The following is a 20,433-nucleotide window of genomic DNA, read 5'->3' as shown; positions in this document are numbered from 1 at the left end:
AAAATGGTATGTTGGTTATCTGTTAAACAGAATGTAGGGCCAAAGCAGCTTCCCCAAGACCCAATTGACCATCCCATCATGCATCTGTCTGGTATTAACCATGCCACGGGTGAAGCCATCTACTGTGACGACATGCCGGCGGTGGACCGGGAACTTTTCTTGACTTTTGTAACAAGTTCAAGAGCTCATGCTAAGATTGTGTAAGTGATGCAGTTCTTAGAATAGACGTTAATGATTGCCCTTTCGTCTAAGTCACGTTAGTGAAGAGTAATGGGATGAAGAGGATAAACTGTTTGTTGTGATATCCAATGCAGATTAGAGGTGAAATGGGATCGAAATGTAGGCTTTACTACAATGTGTCCCTCCATATGATAACTTCATCGTCTCAGGAATTTTTCCCAATTGTCTGGCAGAAAACTGTCGTGAAGGGTTCTTAGACGCATCTTACCTCTCTCATGTCTGATTCTCCAATGAAGCACGTGCTCCGGGGTCTTCGGCTGCGGGGCTGCTCTGAGGAGCCCTGCTCTGTGTTCTCCTCTAGGTCTCTTGATCTGTCAGAAGCGCTCAGCCTGCCGGGCGTGGTGGACATCGTGACTAAGGAACATCTTCGCGGTGTAAACTCCTTCTGCTTTTTAACTACACCTGAGAAACTTCTGGAGACAGAGGAGGTACTGCATTTTTGTTTCTGTTTCAAAAATAACTTGCCCTATTAAAGGCACTTCATGTTTTCTTAAAGATAGCATCGCGTTTGGCACGTCATCAAGGATTCCAGTATTCTTAGAGTGCTTATCATAAAACACTATATTCTAATGTTGAATGAATACAAAGATATTCATTTTCCACCTAAGAAGTTGACTAGTTATATAACAGACACTTGGATGTTTTATTTCTAGCAGTAAGATAGTGTGCTGCTAACAAGGATGAAAGGATAAGTGAGGAGAGAGTACCGATAACTTTTATTTGCTAATCCCTCCCCTGAGAATCTCTCACCCTTGCCACAGTCTCAGTGTGTCCAAGTCCCAGGTCCAAAGTCAAGCGGCATCTCCACATGAAGCCTTTCCTTTAACCCCGGAATTCTCCCTCCCTCTCTGGACACCCTGACTCTTTCATCCATAGGGCCGTGTATCCAGCAGGCATTGTTAAAGTGAGCACCTACTATGGCTGGTCACTGTAGCTGAATGAGACCCGTGTGGTCCTTGCCCTCACAGAGCTTAAAGTCTAAAGGGGAAGGCAAAGTAGACCTTTAATGCACGTTCTACCCTGTGTGAAGCTACATGTTTATTCCTGTGTCTTATATGTTTCCCCTACCTTCAGCTTCCTTGAGTGCGGGCCCGTGTCTGATTCATTGGTGTGTTCCACACACTGCTTCCCACATTGCACGGTCGAGGGGTAGATGAGAGAGGAACAATGATAGCATTGTTGCCATTTGGAAGTTTCACATGACTGAGACTTTGGCTATTGTGTCTTAAGATATCAGAAAATGCGGCAAGAACGGTTCAGCAGGTGTTCTGCGTAACTCAGACCTCTCAGTTCAATGTGTACCCACAAGAGCTATCATTTGAAACAGTCCCTACCTCTGGCTCTTGCTGGCAGACTTAGTTGATAGAAATGAAAGTTTGATGACTGAGAGGATGAAGTCAAGGTTGAAACTCCCCCAAGGCAGGGCTGTGTGGCACTGGCAGAAGACAATGAGAATTCAGTTAACCAAACAAGCAACCCATTCCAGGTCGCACGACAGTACCTGCTCTCTGAGGTGTGTGTACATTCATTCTGAGCATCTCAGGGCCTGTCTGTGTGCCAGGTCACAGGGGCAAACCCTGAGAGCAGGAACAGAGCCCTTGTGCATGATTGCCTTTGTTAGTTTAGTTCTCTTTTAACATGTGTCTATAGCACGTTATGCCTTTTAAAAATCTTTTCCTTTGTAGAAATTTTAAGCATACACAAAGATAGAGAAGAAAAATACAATGAATCTCCATAGACCCATCTCCTAGCTTCAACAATTATGGACATTTTGCCGTTCTTGTTCATTTATCTCCCACTGCTCTCACACACCCACACACAGCAAACACACTTGTGATTGTGCGCTGGATTTAACTTTTTTTAAGAGGATAAAACTACTGTATGCTCATTGTAGAAAAGATCTGATAGTCTAAAGTAGATTTACAAAATGAGTGATGAAATTTGAATCGTGATCATGGGATAAGGTGGGAGAGAGACTACACTGTCGTTGTGTCTTCTTCCAGGCCTGACTGTTTTCCCTTTCTAGAGCCTTCGTTCTGTTTTTTCCCGTCAACTTTCGGCCCTGGTCCCCGTGTGAGCTCTGTGGCGCCCCCCTCATCTCAAGTGACATATTGCAGGGGATACTGTGTGTGTGGTCACGTCTTGGCTGCTGCCGTCTCCTGTCTCTTCTGAGCAGCACGGGCTATGCCACAGTGTGGGGCAGAGGGGTGCTCACCAGCAGTGCTGGGTTGTCACTCTCTCCCTCCCTTCTCTCTGGAGGATGTGGGCTGTGACCTCCTGGTCCTCCGTGTCCATGAGGGCAGAAGCTGCCGCTCAGAGTGGCCCTGCTCGTGGAGTGGCAGCCCCAGGTCAAGCCGAGGGACTGGCTGTCCCGGGCCAGTGGCCCTCAGCTGTCCCGTCTGCTCAGCCTGGAGCCTGAGTCTGCTGTGCTTCAGGCAGCATCACTCCTGCCCCTCTCAGCCACCGCTGCCCCGCAGAGACGTGAGCTCCCAGTGCCTGGGGTCAGCACCCTCTCCTGCCGAGGCCTGTGTGAACCTCGGCGCCGCGGGCACAGGCCCGTGTGAAGGGTCGTTGACTGCGCGTCCAGCCCTGTGCTGGGCGGGAGGAAGGAGAGGTCCTGGTGCCCGCCCCCCTGAGAACAAGGTCTTGCTGTGTCACAGGTGTCCTGTGTGGGTCAGCTCGTCTGCGCCGTGATTGCGGATTCCGAGGTTCAGGCAAAGCGAGCCGCGAAGCGAGTGAAGATTGTCTACCAAGACTTGGAGCCGCTGATCCTAACTATCGAGGTGACCAGTTCAAGGGTGGGGCCGGAAGAGCAGATTTCAGTGGTGCATGGGGTAAAATGCGTTTGGCTGTAGTAACAGGAAAGAAAACCTGACTCCAAGTGGCTTCCAAAACACAGGGGCTTTATGTGCCCCAAACTCTATCAGTGTTAGCAAGAAACCCCATTTTCTGCCTCTCCTCCCTGCTGCCCACGGTACAGGCTTTATCCCCTGTGGTCACAGGATGGCAGCCAGGAGCTTCCAGTTCATGTGCAGGAAGCAGGGAGAGCACTCTTGTCCCAGATTCCATGAGTCCTGAGATCCAGCCTCATCAGGCTCTCAGCGCACATGTCCATCTCTGACTTCATGACTGGCCAGAGGAGTGGAGGAGCTGTTGGTTACTGCTGGGGTCAGATTTCTCTGAGGTGCATGGGCTGTGTGGGGGAGTGGTGGAGACCCAAAGAGAAATCTGAGCCCCATTTGGAAGGGGGAAGGTGACACCCAACAGTGTCCAGGAGAGTGGACACGCCCTGTGACTCTGTATTCACCTTCGCCCGGACTCTCTCAGGCACCCGGTGAGAACCAACAGGCTGCTCTGTGAAGCAGATATTGAAGGCACTATTTTTAGATCCTTCAATGCATATCTTAAATGAGTGTGAGAAATAGATCCTATGATGCCTACAGATATTTTGGCAACTTTAACAAATTGGAGAATTGTATTTCCTGTTTCTTAGAAAAGAGTTAGAGATTTGTAAGGGTTTTCAGACTCATCTCCACATAATGATGGAGTGTTTTTCTGTATACATTTCATCGGTTCTTATGATTTACTAAGTAATCAAAGCATGTAGGTTGGGCAAGCAACATGAGTAGACTAGATTCGGCGCCTCCGGACCCTGTGTCCCCTGGGTGTGCAATATTGTCTTCACAGCGGAATGAATAAGCTGTCTCTAGGTGACGAGCCTGGCCTGAGGCAGAAAAGAGGAGATGACTTGGCCAAGGTTAGGTCTCCAGGAGAGCTTGGCCTTGGGTGTGTTTCCTGTCGTGTCACCTCATCCTAGGAACACAGTGTCTGTCTGGACACTGTCTGCAGTGTTTTACAATTAAAATAAGATCAGGTCGAGAAAACAAAGATAGAAGTTTAGCTGGAGGGAGAGAGTGATGAGGCCTTCCAGATGTTCCTGGCCGGTTTCAAATTGGAACTTTCTGTTCCCTTCTCAGACCCTTGTCACTCACACGTTGCCTGCTGTGCTTGCTTACCTTACACACTCCTTCCCCCACATTGTGTTTTAGAGTTAGAGTTACTTCCTAATAGGAAATTGCTTACATCATGCTTCAGCAGAAATTTTGTTTGTAATCCTCTGCCCAATTCCAGTGGCTAAACATCTTCTGTTTCCTCACCCCACCTTCCAGCCAAATAAAATTCCACATAAGCACATCGATACCTCTCTCTTCCCGCCCTCCCCAGCTCCAGCCAGCAGATGTCTAATTGTCTGCCGGAGAATGCCAGCCTTGCACATTGTGGAGAAGAGCTGCCTCCTATTTTCATCAGAGGCTCAGCTCTCCAAGGTCAATCGTCTGGATCAGACTGGATTTAATCGAAGTTTATAGCAGGCCAATATGGCCAGCTCACTACACACTACAGTTCTTCTACACTTTCCTGACCAAGAAATACTCAGGAAATTGCCTCAAAGTTACTCAAAGAGCAAGCAGCAAGGGAAGTGGCAAAAGATTAAGCTTTTAGAAATAGGATTTATAGAACTTAACTTCTCTGTTCAACCTGGAATATCTGGGTCTTAGATTAATAAGAAAATCATATGAACTGATTCCAGGTGGAAGTGTGTTATCAGTCAAAACAGGATAAAAACATTGTATCTTTGTCGCCATCACTAAGGTTTAGCCTAGCTCATGCTCTAGAGCTTTTCAGAGTTTGCGTGGGGAAACGCTACCAAAACTCTTGGCTCAAGGGGTCAGGCTGACCACCATGGTGAGAGAAGTGTGCTCCTGACCAGACTCTCTCATCACTCATTACGATCAACAACACGACCATAGCTAAGCCCTGTACAGAGCCCGCTGTGTGGGTGCATGGTTCTAAGCAGGCTTCGTGCATTAATTCACTAAATGCTCCCAACAACCCTATGAGGTAAAAACGATTATCCCCATCTGATCAGGAACCAAAAGACGGGGTTACCCGAGGTCACACAGCTGGTCAGTAATAGAAGCAATCAGCAAACACTCCATCAAAGAACCTGGGCCCCACGGTGGTAAAAACAAAGCAACCCACTTTATATTTATTTATTTATTTTTATTGATGTTTTAATAGTCTATAACATTGTGAAATTTTGGGTGGTACATTTTTGTTTGTCCATCACCATATATATGTCTCCCTTCACCCCTTGTGCCCACCCCTCACCCCAACCCCCATATCCCCTGGTAACCACAATGCAGTTTTTTCTGTCCATGTGTTGGTTTATATTCCACATATGAGTGAGATCATACAGTGTTTGTCTTTCTCTTTCTGGCTTATTTCGCTTGACATAATACCCTCCAGGCCCATCCATGTTGTTGCAAATGGGACAATTTTGTCTTTTTTATGGCTGAGTAGTATTCCATTGTATATATATACCACATCTTCTTGATCCAATCATCAGTCGAGGGACATTTAGGTTGCTTCCACTTCTTGGCTATAGTGAATAATGCTGCAATGAACATAGGGGTGCATAAGCCTCTTTGGATTGTTGATTTCAGGTTTGTTGGATAGATTCCCAGTAGTGGGATAGCTGGGTCATAGGGCATCTCTATTTTTAATTCTTTGAGGAATCTCCATACGGTTTTCCATAGAGGCTGCACCATTTGCATTCCCACCAGCTGTGTATGAGGGTTCCTATTTCTCCACATCCTCTCCAACATTTGTTGTTTTTTGTCTTGGTGATTATAGCTATTCTAATGGGCGTGAGGTGATATCTTAGTGTTGTTTTGATTTGCATTTCCCTGATGATTAGTGATGTTGAACATCTTTTCATGTGCCTACTGGCCATCTGTATATCTTCTTTGGAGAAGTGTCTGTTCATTTCCTCTGCCCATTTTTTGATCAGGTTGTTTGTTTTTTTGTTGTTCAGTTGTGTGAGTTCTTTATATATTATGGAGATCAACCCCTTGTCCGATGTATGTTTTGCAAATATTCTCTCCCAACTGGTGGGTTGTCTGTTCATCTTGATTCTGGTTTCGTTTGTCTTGTAGAAGCTCTTTCATCTGATAAAGTCCCACTTGCTTATTTTTTCTTTAGTTTCCCTAGTCTGGGTAGGCATGTCATCTGAAAAGATTCCTTTATGATGTTGGGTCTTGCTTTTTAATCCATCCTGCCACTCTGTGTCTTTTGATTGGAGAGTTCAATCCATTTACATTTAGGGCAATTATTGATATATGAGGGCTTAATGTTGCTGTTTTGTCACTTATTTTCCAGTTCTTTTGCATTTCCTTTGTTTCTTGTCCCATTTGTTTTGGACTGCCAATTCAGTTTGGTTGTTCTGTCTTATAACACTTCTAGTTTTCTCTTTGTTTATCATATGTGATTTTGTTTTGATTATTTGTTTAGTGGTTACCTTGAGGTTTATATAAAAAATCTTGTATATGAGACAGTTCATTATCTGATGGCCTCTTATTTCCTTATACTAAGTCAATTCAATCACTTTCCTTTTCCCCTTCTAAGTTGTTCTTGTTATACTTTATTTTATCTTGTGTTGTAGTTGTGTGTTTATAGTGATGAGGTTATATTTATTTTTGGGGAATTCCTTCCTTTGATCTTTGATTTTGGTATTTAAGTGGTTAGCAGCCCACCTTTTGAACAGAGGAAATGACAGGATCACAATAGAATATCCTTGTAGTATGTCAATAGGTCTGGACACCTAGTGGTGGCCACAGGGAACCAGAGTTTGCACAATCCTTAAGTGCCAGCAGGTTGGAATTTCATGGGTGGACAATAATCCGTGGTGGACAATGCTGACGGGAGCTGGCGAGTCACATTTGCCTGTGGACACAGGGATTGCAGCAAGATAATTCCTGGGGATGAGGGAGAAAACCAACCTAGAGGACTGTAGCTACGTCCCTGATGATGTGTGCCCACCACTGACCCCCTTCACTGGGCACCCAGGGGAAGCCGGTAGGATCCAGTATATACGTGGGTTTGTGGTACCCACACTGGGCTTGTAATGGAATCGTACTTCCAGGGCTGGAGGTCTCCCTACTGCCCTGTGCTCATCCCCCCAAAGGAGGACATGGGGCTGGCAGGCAGGGCAGCCATGATCCTTATCACTCGAGTGTCTTCAGCATTGATGGAGCACCTACTATATGCCGTGCAAGCTCTGGACGTGCCTCATTTCATCCTCCTGACAACCTTAGTGGAACTCTGTGCCCAACTATTCCTCCCTGTACAGATGAGGCTCAGAGAGGGGAAGCAGTAGGCCCACGGTCAAACAGCTGGAAATGGAGAAGATGGACACACTCACTGGACCCAGGGCTCAGGCTCTAAACCCCTGCTGCGTGGCTGCGCTGCATACAGTGGTTGTGGAATGAAGAGAATAGTCTGCCTGCACAGTCCTAGTTCCCTTCTGGGACCACCTGGTGCCGGGTTCTCTCTGAGCGTGCTATTCCTTCTCAGTCAGTGGGGACATTTGTGTCTGCTCCGCGGGGCGTCTCTCTGAAGCCTGGTTCTTGGCTCAGCCCCTGGGATCACGCAGAAAGCGCGGGGGATCGCAGAGCAGGAAGACAAATGCTGCGCAGGCGCAGAGGATGGCTCCTGCCCTAGGGCCGGATCTGCTGCCCAGGCGGCCTCACTTTTCTGTTCTCTTCCAGGAAGCTATCCAGCACAACTCCTTCTTCGAGGAAGAAAGGAAACTGGAATGTGGAAATGTTGATGAAGCATTTAAAGTGGTTGATCAAATCCTTGAAGGTAAAACTATCGGACAAAAAGGATGAGGGGGAAGCACCCCTGGGAAGCCTTCTGAGCATGTCTAGCTTAATGCCTTTGCCTTCTAGAAATCAGCTCCGAAACAGGCACCTCCTTCACAGAAGTGTTCCCCTCTGTTGTGTGTATGTGTGTGCTTAGGAGTGTGTGTGTCTGTGTGTGAAGAGCTCAGCAGAGAGGCGAAGTGGGAGGCCCAGGCCTTGCCCATGGCCGCCCCCTGCGCTGGCCACCTGCCCCACTGCGGCCCCAGTTGTTATACAGATGTCGTCTCTTCCTGTTCACAGTCACCCTGCAGGTGGGGAAACTGAGGCTTAGAGTGGTTATGGAACATGACCACGGTCACACAGCAGCTGCTGAGCGACAAGGCTGGTCGTGGACTTGGTGGCTTGTTTCAGGATCTCCAGACCCCTGTTTCTTCTCTTTCGTCCTTTCTCTCCGACTTCTCCCTCCTCCCTCCCTTTCTTCTCTGCTTTCTCCCTCCTTTCCTCTCTCGCTCCCTTTATCCTTACCTCTCTGCCTTCCAGACTTCCTTCCATTATGTATATATGCAATTAAAATTAACTTTCCCTCTTAGAAAATAGTTGAACTTTCTAATAAAAATTTTGTAACTTTTAATTTAGAAAAAATTTTAAATTTACAATAAATTTGCAGAAACATGAAAGAAATTCCTAATTATCCTTCACCCAGAATCCCTAATTATTAACATTTTACACCTGCTTTACCATTCTCTCTCTCTCTATCTCTCTCTATATAAATATACATATTTTTTTCTGAGCCATTTGAGAGTAAGTTACAGATGTGATGCCTCTTTACCTCTAACTACAGTGTTTATTTCCTAAGCAAGGACATTATATTACAGAAACATATGGTTAGCAAAATCAGAATGTCAACATTGACACAATACTATTATTTAATCTACAGACCTAATTCAGATTTTGCCATTTGTCTCAATAGTGTCCTTTTTAGCCAAAAAAAAAAAAGATTTACCATGGGTCTTAAATAACCCATAATGTTCCCACTGTGCTCTGCTGTCACCCATGCTGTGGAAGACCGGCATCCAAGATCTGATTTACCCAGAGGTGTTGCTAGGTGGGTGTGGGCTGTCTGTACCAGGTCTCAGGGCAGAGAATAAAGCATTTGACATTGTCTGTCTTTAAGTGAAGTTCCAGGATATTGGCCTCTAGATGGTGGTTAGAAACTACCATCTCCCTAATTTTTCTTTCCAGCTCTGATCCCAAGCACAGGAGGAGTCCTAAGACACACTGTCCCCGAACACACAGCAGAGCTGTGTCATATATAACCGGTCACTTGAGCCCAAAGCCCGCCATGTTTCTTAGCTCCATAGCTGCGTTACACCTGAGGCTGGTCACAGGGTGACTGGATAATGTCCCCTCTAAGTTGTAGAAAAGACACCTTACGCCATCACCCTGCCAGTGTTCCTTGGTGCCCTGTCTGATTGGCTGTGTGACATGGCAGGGCACGTCTCAGGCCTTAGTCTCCTTGTTTTAAAATTGTATGGAGAAAGTAATACTGATCCCACAGATCCATTCTGAAGATCATAAGAGATAATATGTGTGTGTGGCACAGAGCTTGGCACATAGCAAGAGATCCATAACGGTGAGTGATGGTTATTATCAGGTTTGGTGTCTTTGTTGTTGTTCTCTAGGAAAGGTGTCTGTTATTGAGCTAACACACTGGCAGGCGTTCATCATCACACCCAGTGTTTCCCACTTTTTCTCACTGTGAGATGTTTGTGAGACCTGCCTGCAGACTCCTGTGCCCTTTCCTGGAATTCTGGAGTTGGAGGATCCCGGGTGCCCAGGACTCTGTTTCTGACGAGTGTTCACAGTGCTCCGGGTGACTCTCAGGATTAGTAAAAGGTGGCGCCCTTGAAGGGTGAGTTCGTTTTGTGGGAGAAGAGAAGGGGGGGCATTTTTGGCACAAAGTCCACAGTGTGAGCATCCTGGACACACCACCATTTAGGGTTTCCTGCACCTGTGCCGTAGTGTGTTCTTCCCTCTGTTCTTGCCGTAATGTTTTTGTGTCAGAACTCAGTTATTGTATTATTCCTTGACATCTTATTTAATGATTTAATTCAGTTAGGTAATTTGTTCCATCTGTCTTCTACTTGACTTTTATCTTGTTACAGCCCCATACCCTATTGATATGTGTAAAAGTGACACAGGAAGCTTTAAAAGGGACATTTATTCTACTTTTAAGTTTTCATCCTCTTGAGTCACGAGTTTGAGGTATTTTTTTCTTATTCTGTAATTGTCATTTGGGTAAGAATTTTTGACTCATCATTTCAATGAGAGGTGACTCATTGAGAGTAGTAATAACAGCACTGTGTCTGCCCCTGGGAAAATAGGTGTTTCAGGAAAAGAGAATATTGGAAAGATAAAATATGTGGAGCATGACATCAAGTCTCAGACTGTGTTCTTGAAGAGAGTGACCGTTGTTTGCTTTGACCCGTGTGGGGGTGTATGTCAGCCCTCCCTAGCCCTGGGGTCACGGCCCCAGAGGGCATTAAAATCACATCTACCCTCGTGTCCCAGCTCTGCAGTGAGCCTTCTCTGCTCCGCGTTGTGCCGCTTCTCGTTCATCTCTTTAACCTTCTGTTGGCCGGGATGGGCCTCACACTGCAGAGTGTGGAGCACAGTCTCTGAGCAGGATTTGCAGGAGATCTGGGAGCCCTGACGTGGAGTGAGCTTCCCCAGAGCCTGTCCTCTTGGGCTTGGGACAGATGACTCCTTCACACCTGAGCGGCTTTTCCGTCTTGAATGGCCTCTTATTAAAATGTATGTGATGTGTCTTGGCGTGGATTTCTTTGGAGTTATCATATTCCCAAATATTCATTCAGCTCCGTGAATCTGCTGGTTTGGTTCTTTTACCAAGTTTGGGAAATTTTCAGCCACTATATCTTCAAATACTTGATTTCAATGAACCAAATTTCAATCATTTATTATAGGTGTACAGGTTCCTGAGGCTCTGCTCATTTTCTTTTCAGTCTGTTTTCTTTACGATTTTCAGTTTAGGCAATTTCTCTTGTTCTGTATTCTTGTTTCCTGATTATTTCCTCTGTCCTCTCTATTCTGTTGTTGAGCTCATCCATTGAGCCTGTTAAATTCTGGTTGTTGTATTTCTTAGGTCTAAAATTTCCATTTGGTTCTTTTTACATCTTGGTTTCTTTGCTGAGATTTGCTATTTTTTCATTTGTTTCAAGTGTTTATGCAAATTATCATAAAGCATTTTTATTATGCTGCTTTGAAATCCTTGTCAAGTAATTCCAACATCTGTGTCCTCTCCGTGTTGACATCTCTCGATGATCTTTTCTCATTCAAGTTGAGTTCTCGGTATGATGAGTGATTTTCGACTGTGTCTTGGTCATTTTGGGTATTATGTTATAAGACTCTGAGTCTTATTTAAATCTTCTATTTTACCAGACCTCTTCTGACCCTGTGTTGGTCGGGAAAGAGGGCTGATGCCTTGTTATTGCTAGCTGGAGGGTGGAAGTCCATGTTCTCCATATGGCCCCACTGACACCACCCAGCAGAGGGTTGGGGCATCTCGGTACAGCCTGAGAAGAGCAGAAGTCTAGGTTCCCCACTCAAATGTTGCAGATAAGGATGAGGCCACAGTTTTTTCTGTAGTGTTTGGCTGGAATAGAGTGCTTATTACATAAAAGTTTTCTGTCCTGCTAGATTTCCCCTTTCCTGGTCCTTTGGTTAGAGAAAGTAGGGTTTTCTTGGGGCTTTTTTCTGTCCTTGCCTGTTGGTGTTTTTGGATTGTTGGCTTCTCTGGCACCAAGTCTAGGATATTGAAGCAAACATAAACAACAACAACAAAGCCCACTGAATTCACCATTGTGTCTTTGCTTGGGTCCCAAAGTCCCTAGCTGGTCTGCCCGTCTCTCTGCCTTTCAGAGTTTTCTTGTGTTTCTTTTATACCTAACGTCTGAGGTTATTAGCTGTATGTAGCAGAAGGAACAGAGTAAGTACATCTCCTCCATCTTGTCTTGGAACTGGAAGTCTCCTTGCCATATTATTTTGAGTCTGGAAAGTCACACACCCTTCCCTAGGATTCTGTGACCTACTGTATTGGCAGCAATGACAGAGTCCCCTACAGGACTCTACGTCAAATCTGCATCTATAATGAACGCTGACTGTTGTTGGTGACCCTTCACTGTGCAGCCTCCTGTCCCAGCGAAGCAGCATCACTGGACTTTCTCTGTAATGGGATAACGGCTGGGGGACACCACCTGTCCTCTCTGACAGCCTCCTTGACGCTGGTGTACTTTCCTGTAACAGGTGAAATACATGTGGGAGGTCAAGAACATTTCTATATGGAAACCCAAAGCATGCTGGTTGTTCCCAAAGGAGAGGATCAAGAAATAGATGTCTACGTGTCCACACAGATTCCCAAATATGTACAGGTAACATGGGGCCTCTGTGGAGGGGACATGGCTAAATGATTTCTGCCAGCAAAATATACCAGGAGCAACTAGGGACAAAAGTGTCATTTCAGAGACTGAAGGAATTTGGAGTATTAATAACCAATCTGTTTGGGTATTAATAGCCATACAATTGCAAGGCTTTTAAGAGAGTATGAAAGTAGGGGCCTCCTGTTTGTGGATTCATAACTTTAAAACCAATTATGGAATCAGCAGGTCTCTTGCTGTACTCTTGCCACTGTTAAGAATACAAAAAAAAGAGGAAGGCCTGCCCTCCAAAGCCTATAGAACCTAACTCACATGAAGCAGTTAGGAAACATTTTGGACAGAATGCAGCCAAGTGCATACTCAGCCAGGTTAGAATTTACACAGGTGGCCAAATTTCGAGAATAAGGATTTGCTGGGTTCTAGAATCATCCAGAAAGTCCCATGAAAGCCAAGACTTCAGTTTAGATTTATAGTGAGAGTGAAGTTTGTCTAGACGGTGAGAAGAGAGGCCATTTCCAGGCAATTCCACACCAAGAGCAAATGCCACTCGTTCGTTCATTCATTCACTCGTCCCTTCTACAAACACTTATTGCCTGTGTCCTATGTATCAGGCAGCATGCATGTAAGAAAGAGGAAAGGCACAAAGATGCCCACGCTGGAACGGAGGATGCATTTGGGGGGCCTAGTTTAAGCGTCAGGGTGAAAGTACAGGGCACAAAGCACAGGGGTCTTGATTCAGTGGGTCATAAGGAGCCAGTGTCGTGACCAGAGCAGGTGGGAATGGGGGAGTGTGGAGACTGAGGCTTTTAGAAGGCGGAACAGTAGGAAGGGCCTGGCAAGCCCCACCCCAGCCCTGTTCTGCTCCTCACGCCTGGCGTGACGTTGAGCCCATCACTTCACCCCTCTGGGGTCCCCGTCTATATAAATGCCCTCTAAACAATAGGATGGCAAAGAAGAGCAAGGCCTGCATCCGGGGAAGACCCGCTGGCCAACTTCAGCAGGAATCCAAATGGGAGGTGAGAAGAACCTGCAGGGAGACAGGAGGATGCAGGGAAAGACCCTAACATCTCATTGCTTCAGGAAACACACCCCTAGGGATCAGTGTGGAAAGGACATTTAGGTGTGGTTCATGGCAAAAATTTTTTAAAATTTATTGACACAAAAACATCTCATTGATATTGAAAAGACTACTTAATATTAGTGATAGTTTTGGCAATGTCATTATAGCCAAATACCACTGAGACCAGGCATGGATGCATGCCCAGGTCATTGGAAATCATCCCGTTATTAGTAAGGACACAGTTTGTGTAGCATGGGCATTATGGAACCAATGGGCCAGGGCTGTCCCCCTCCCTTGCTACGGGTGGGTCAGATTAACAAAAACTGTTACCCTTCACAGGACATAGTGGCTTCGACCCTGAAGCTCCCAGCTAACAAGGTCATGTGTCATGTAAAGCGTCTTTGTGGGGCGTTCGGGGGAAAATCGGTCAAAACCGGCATCATGGCGGCTGTCACTGCATTTGCTGCAAACAAGTAAGTGGAGAAAATCAGCTAAACAGACAAAAATAAAATGAGATCATGCCGAATATTCACAATATTGGGGTTAAGGAGGAAAAATCTGGGGCAAGGTTATTTAAAATTACATAGAATATACAAATACACCAACAAGCTGCCAGCTTGTTACAATGTCTTTATCTTATACTGTCAAACTACATACTATAAGAACCAAAATGAGAGTCAATTGCTGAAAAAGAATAAAAACCACAGTAAAAATACTGTAATACCTGGAGAGTAGACAGAAACAGGTCCTGAAAGGGTAGGGGTTACTTGTCCATAGCACCTGTGAGATATATATCTCAAAAGATTCATATATTCATGTCTATGTGTGAATTCATATTCATATATTCATATACTATATATATTCCCTTGATTGAAGTGGAGGTTTTGCTTTTGTTGTTACCTTTATTTGTATTACCATTTTCCTTTGAGAATCTCAAAACATTCTCATAGGAAATTGTTTTTGGAGCAGGCACACCTAGAAGGCTTAATTTCTCTGCTGAGTAACGTAGGTCAGTTCCTCTATCCCATGACACAGAAGACCCTGATTCCCGACCTGTTCTCTCAGGGAACTCTTGGCAGGCAGAGACCGCTTGAGTTCCTCCGTTTGTAACCAGTCTATACTGTGGCCTTGGGACTGTTCGCCTATGGCAGAGGCTGTTCCCACAGTGGAAAATACCCCCCAAGCAATACCCTGGAGCCTCTGGCACCCAAGAGCCCCCCTCCCATAATTAGTGAATGCCAGGTGTTGTGCCCTAACGCAGCAGGAGGGAGACCACAGTGTAGGCCTGAGATCAGCACAGCTGGGCTCAGGGAGTAGTTCTGTTAGGTGTGCGGACGCTGCTCAGGCTCTCACCAGGTGTTATATAAACACCAGGTAATACCTACGTAGTGAAAGACTTTACCTTTCTTGCTTTCTTTTCTGTTTTAGACACGGTCGTGCAGTCCGCTGCATTCTGGAACGAGGAGAAGACATGTTAATAACTGCGGGCCGCCACCCTTACCTTGGAAAGTACAAAGTGAGTAGAGGAAGAAGGGGGGCGGAAAGGATTCGTGTTGTAAGTAGGACATTCCGTAAGTGCAGGGCGCAGCATTTGGCTACTCTCCAATGGGGACTAACAATGAGCAAATCAACCAATTGTGCTTCCATGGAACTTTCCATTCCTTGTGCTGATTGTTCAGTGAAGCTTTTCTGCTTTGCTCAAAGATGTCAGTTTGTGAAGAGTACTAGCTGGTATTGGCTGGTGCAGAGCAAATAACCGGAAAACACGTGAGGATATGCATCTGTGAAAGTAGATCTCATAACCGTACTGTTCCCAGAAACTTTAACAGCAGAATAATTCCCGTAACAACAGTGTTACATCAAATTGCAATTATTTGCCAACAGGTTCCTCATTTTTCAATATATCAGGAGTATTTTTGTAAAACTCTGTCCCAGAAATTCCTAGAAAAATTTCCTTAACAGAAAATAATTATTTTTTGCTTTATAAGCAATAAGTTTACTTGTCAGAATGGGCTAACTGCTATAAGAAACAACTAAAAACTCTCAGGGACTTAAACCTTTATTGTGTTATTTTTTGCTCACGTGACAGCCCAGTGTAATCAGTGGGAGTTGGGGGAGGGGAGAGGAGAGGACCCTGCACCAAAAAATCATTCGAGGACTCAAGCTTTTACCATCTAGTAATGCCACCATCATCCCCTTGGACTGCACTGTCCAGTACGGAAGACACGAGGCACATATGGTTATTTAAACTTTAACTACATTAAAGAAAATTAAAAATTCAGTTCCACAGAAAACAGGGGTATTGGATACACCTTAAAAGCAAGGATGATATTTATTTGAAAGACCTCCAGCAACACCAAATGCTGCTGGGAATTTTTGTTGGATTTGGCCCTATGAGAAAACTGTGCGGAGTACACTAGGAGCAGGACACCGGATGCAGAGATTAGGGGGTCAGGTGGCTTTCGGGGAGAAGATTTGGGTAGGAATGTGAGGATGGGAGCCAGAATCCAGGACCTGTGGCGAGACGGAGAGGTCAAGAAATAGGCAGTTGGTTTGCGTTAGGAGGAGAGAAAAGGATTGATAGATGAGTAGTGATGAATGGACAGGAGGAGTTTTTGTTTGTTTTGGTTTTATATCTTTCTCCGCCCCTCCGTTTTTATTATTATTTTTAGTTGTGGCAAAATACACACATAAAATTTCTATCTTAACCATTTCTTAGTATACAGTTTGGTGGCATTAGCACATTTACATTGTTGTGCAACCATCACCAGCCTCCATCTCTGGAATTCTTTTCTTCTTGTAAAGCTGAAACTCTGCACCCATTCAGCAATAACTCCCCATTCCTTCCTCCCCACGGCCCCTGGGGACCACCGTTCTACTTTCTGTCACTAGGAATTTGACTGCTCTAAGTACCTCAAATCAACGGAATCAAACAGTATTTGTCTTTCTGTGTCTGGCTTATTTCACGTAACATAACTCCCTGAAAGTTCATCCCTGTTGTAACATGTGTCAGAATTTCCTTCCTTTTTAAGACTGAATGAAATTCCGTTGTTTGTACATTCCACATTTTGTTTATCCATTCATCCATCAGTGGACACTGGGTTGCTTCTACCCCTTGACTTTTGTGAATGAGGCTGCTATGAACATAGGTGTGCAAACATCTCTTCAAGACCCTACTGTCAGTGCTTTTGGATAAATACCCAGAAGCGGGATTACTGGATCATATTGTAGTTCTATTTTTAACTTTTTGAGGAACTTCCATACTGTTTTCTGTAGCAGCTGCACCATTTTCCTTTCCACCAACAGTGCACGAGGGTTCCAATTTCTCCACATCTTCACAAACATGTATTATTTTCTGTTACTGGTTGTTTGTTTGTTTTTATAGGAGCCACGCTAATGGGTGTGAGGTGGTATCTTGTGGTTTTGGTTTGCATTTCCCTAATGATTAGTGATGTTGAACATCTTTTCGTCTGCTTGTTGGATATTTTTATATCTTCTTTGGAGAAATCTCTATTCAAATGCTTTGTCCACTTTTTAATCAGGGTGTTTGTTTCTTTGTTGTTGAGTTGTAGGAGCTCTTTATACACACTGGATATTAACCCCTCTCCAATATATGATTTGCAAAGAGTTCTTCCCATTCCTGGGTTGCCATTTCACTCTGTTGATTGTGTCCTTTGATACATGGAAGTTTTTCATTTTGATGTAGTCCAATTTGTTGATTTTTTCTTTCATTGCCTGTGCTTTTATGTCATATCCAAGAAATCATTGCCAAATCCAATGTCATGAAGCTTTTTGCTTATATGAGGAGGGTGCACAAGTGACAAAGTAAACATTAGAAAGACGTGGTCCCCAGCACCAGTATCTAATGTCAGTTCTCTTTCCCCAGGCTGGATTCATGAAGGATGGCAGAATCTTGGCCCTGGATGTGGAGCATTTCGGCAATGGAGGCACCTCCCTGGATGTATCGTTACTCGTAAGTGTTTTAAGGAATAAGTTCACATTCTGGAAAGTGTTACATAAAATGATTTAATTCAGAAAATGTTCAATAGTTAAATAACATTTAACTGTAAAAGAATAAAGACCCTTGTTTCAGGGATAGCCATGTGTTACTGGTGCCCCCAGAGTGAGCCCAGAGATATTGGCAAAGTCTGTGTATGTGTGTTATTTCCATCTTTCCCATACTTAGAGTTCTTTTCCCAAATGCAAGCATCAGACCTCAACCACGGCGCTATTGACATTCTGGGCTGGATAATTCTTGTGGGGCCTGTCCTGTGCATTGTAGGATGTTTACCAACATCATTGGCCTCTACTCCATAGATGTCAGTGGCACAGCTAGCCTCCAGTCCGATGAATAAATCATGAGTATTAGATATACTGGAATATATGAGGAAGCTATTTAGTTTAAAACTAATTTGGCCTGACCTTGTTTTTCCAAAAAGACCTGACATGGCCTGTTGAGCATGCATTGTACATCTGCTTTAAACATTTACCATTTTCCAAAGACAAGAGTGATGCCCTTGAAGATACAGTTGTATCTTCCTCCCTAATATCGGCATTTCTTTAAGGATAAGCAACTATTCCTGGAAACGAAGAGTTAATTACCAACCTGCTGTTCTTGCCTTATGAGCACTGACTTGCAGTGCTAGCTAAGCATCTCATGACAGTAGTAAAAGAGATATTCCTGTCATATGTGATGTATACATTCCCCTTGTTCCAAGATGGTATGTAACCACTCTGTACACGCCGCTTCTTCGGTGGGCTTCCTTCCTTGAGGAAGGAGGCCCCCAGAGGTATAGTCCTCAGACCTGGCTCATAATAAACTCACTTCAAACTTTGATTTATAGATTGATTATAGATTATTTGTGTCAATAAGTCGTAACAACCAAAAATGTCTCCAGACATTGCCAAAAGTCCCAGGAGAGAGAGGGGGCAAAATTGCCCCTAGTTAACCAACGCATTACACCAAATGCCAAGACATTTTTTTCCCTGTTTTCCAGGATATTTTATTCATTGTGTTCTTTAGACCCAGTGTTTAGGACCTGTTGATGCTTCAAAGGCTTTTGGAAACGTTTGAAACCTGGAAAAAATGCACTAGCCCTAAAATATGAAAATCAAAAATAATGATTTCCCAAGATAAATTATTCAAACCCTTAAAAATTATTGTATAGAAAAACGCATTTAATTGGGGATGTGGGTGTATTTCAGCATGTTTAATATGTAGAGAGGGTTCGTCGGTCACTTCTGGCTGGGTTTTGGTCTGAGGTCTCAGGATGGTAAACAGGTACGGGAGGATGAGAGTCTTGTCACATCGACTCTGGATTTCCTCAGGTGATAGAAGAGGGAGTTCTGAAAGTGGAAAATGCTTACAAGTTTCCCAACCTGCGCTGCCAGGCCCGGGCGTGCAGAACCAACCTTCCATCCAACACGGCTCTGCGCGGGTTTGGCTTCCCTCAGGCGGGGCTGATCACCGAATCCTGCATCACGGAAGTCGCAGCCAGATGTGGGTTGTCCCTTGAGAAGGTAATGCTGAATTAGTCTCACACAGGAAGGACCTTGAATTCCAGCAGTGGGAGGGCCATGGGGGTCATGCAGGTTGAGGAATTGGAGATCCAGAGGGGTGAAATGATTTGCCGGAGGGAACCCAGCTGACTAGTTAGTACAGAGCCAGGACTCCACAGTGCAGAGGTCCTCGTCTTACTCGGGCTCCTTCCCCAACATCCTGGAGACAGAAGATACTGAGGAGCGAGTGTTGGATTCTAATGTGTTTAGTGAGAAGTCTCCATGGGTTGGGGCCATAGCTGCTGTCCACAGGTTCTGTCGAACCCTCTATCCCTGCTTCCTTAACATCTCAAGCAGCTGTCACAAGGTTTCAGTCATTTCAGTTACTGAAATCGTCTCCTGTCTGTTCTTTAAGTCTCTGTCCCAATTTCATTCATTAACAAGCTCTGTTCCCTTCCCTGCGCCTCTTCCACCCGGAATCCTGGAGTGGAGTTAGGATCGGGAGACGCCGGGTGTGCTCTGACCCCTGCTCCCTCTGCTGTGGTGCTGGGGTTGGGGGAGAGAAGGACCAGAGAAAACAGCATCTCCCCAGCCAGCTCTCTGTCCTCTCCTTGGTTCGCTGTAGCCACTTTTCAAGCAAGGTGTCTGGGGCTCCATCTCTGCTAGCTCTCTCAGCAATTGACAGCCCCCTGTGAGGGCGGGCTAATCTCCCAGTGGCCCTCAGCTGGCACCTCAGGCAGAGTTCCCTGATGGCCACGCCTCTTTGCCCCCTGCTGTAGCAATCCTTGGAAAGCCCCAGTCCCCAGTTCCTCTACCCTCTCCCTCTCCAACATTGGACTCTGCGTCCATAGGCAGGAGCCATCTTCTTTATGTCTTTTGAACTTGTGGGGGGCCCTTGTCCCTCCCTTCCTGGCCATCTCATCACAGCCTCTGTCCCAGACGCTGTGTCACTTTTGGTAGCACAAGGGAGGAGAGCCAGGTAATGACCTCCCTTCATCCCGGGGAAGTTAGAGGAGACAATAGGCACCCTTAAAAACACTGCTCCCCCAGTGCCACAGCTCAGTAATTTCCAGTCTTCCTTTTATAGTGATCGGGGAATGTTTTTTGGGGGGATGGGGAGAGTACATGTCTGTAATGGCCCTGTCAGCTTGGGAGGTGGCTGGCCACATCGCTGAGAGTTTTCTCAAGTGAGAATGTGAGGTACTTGGCACCTTTAGTTCTCGGCTGGAGGCATAAGTCCCCAATTCTGGGAATTCAGGAAGAATTCTACTCATGGCTTCAGATGTCTGTGATAGAATCTTTTAAATTGTTCTTCATCCTAGTTATGGGTTATATTTAAATGAACTTTCCTATTTTCCTGTTTGGGAAGTGAGTGGTCTTATCTTGCCCCAGCATCTGAATAATCCAAATCCTGTAGATCGTGTGGCCTGGAGATTAAATCCAGGATGACCTTCCAATAGATATTCACAAATGCAAT

The 20,433-nt window shown here is 45.1% G+C and overlaps 1 pseudogene; it reads left to right on the top strand.

The window, feature by feature from the left end:
* The window catches only part of LOC131410472 (aldehyde oxidase-like), a 58,488-nt pseudogene that overhangs the window by 24,288 nt on the left and 13,767 nt on the right, over positions 1-20,433 (top strand).

Source organism: Diceros bicornis, chromosome 10 (genome assembly GCF_020826845.1).
Source record: "Diceros bicornis minor isolate mBicDic1 chromosome 10, mDicBic1.mat.cur, whole genome shotgun sequence".
NCBI classification, from domain to species: domain Eukaryota; kingdom Metazoa; phylum Chordata; class Mammalia; order Perissodactyla; family Rhinocerotidae; genus Diceros; species Diceros bicornis.
Note: the sequence above shows the minus strand (reverse complement) of the source record. Positions and strands in the feature narration are given on the sequence as shown.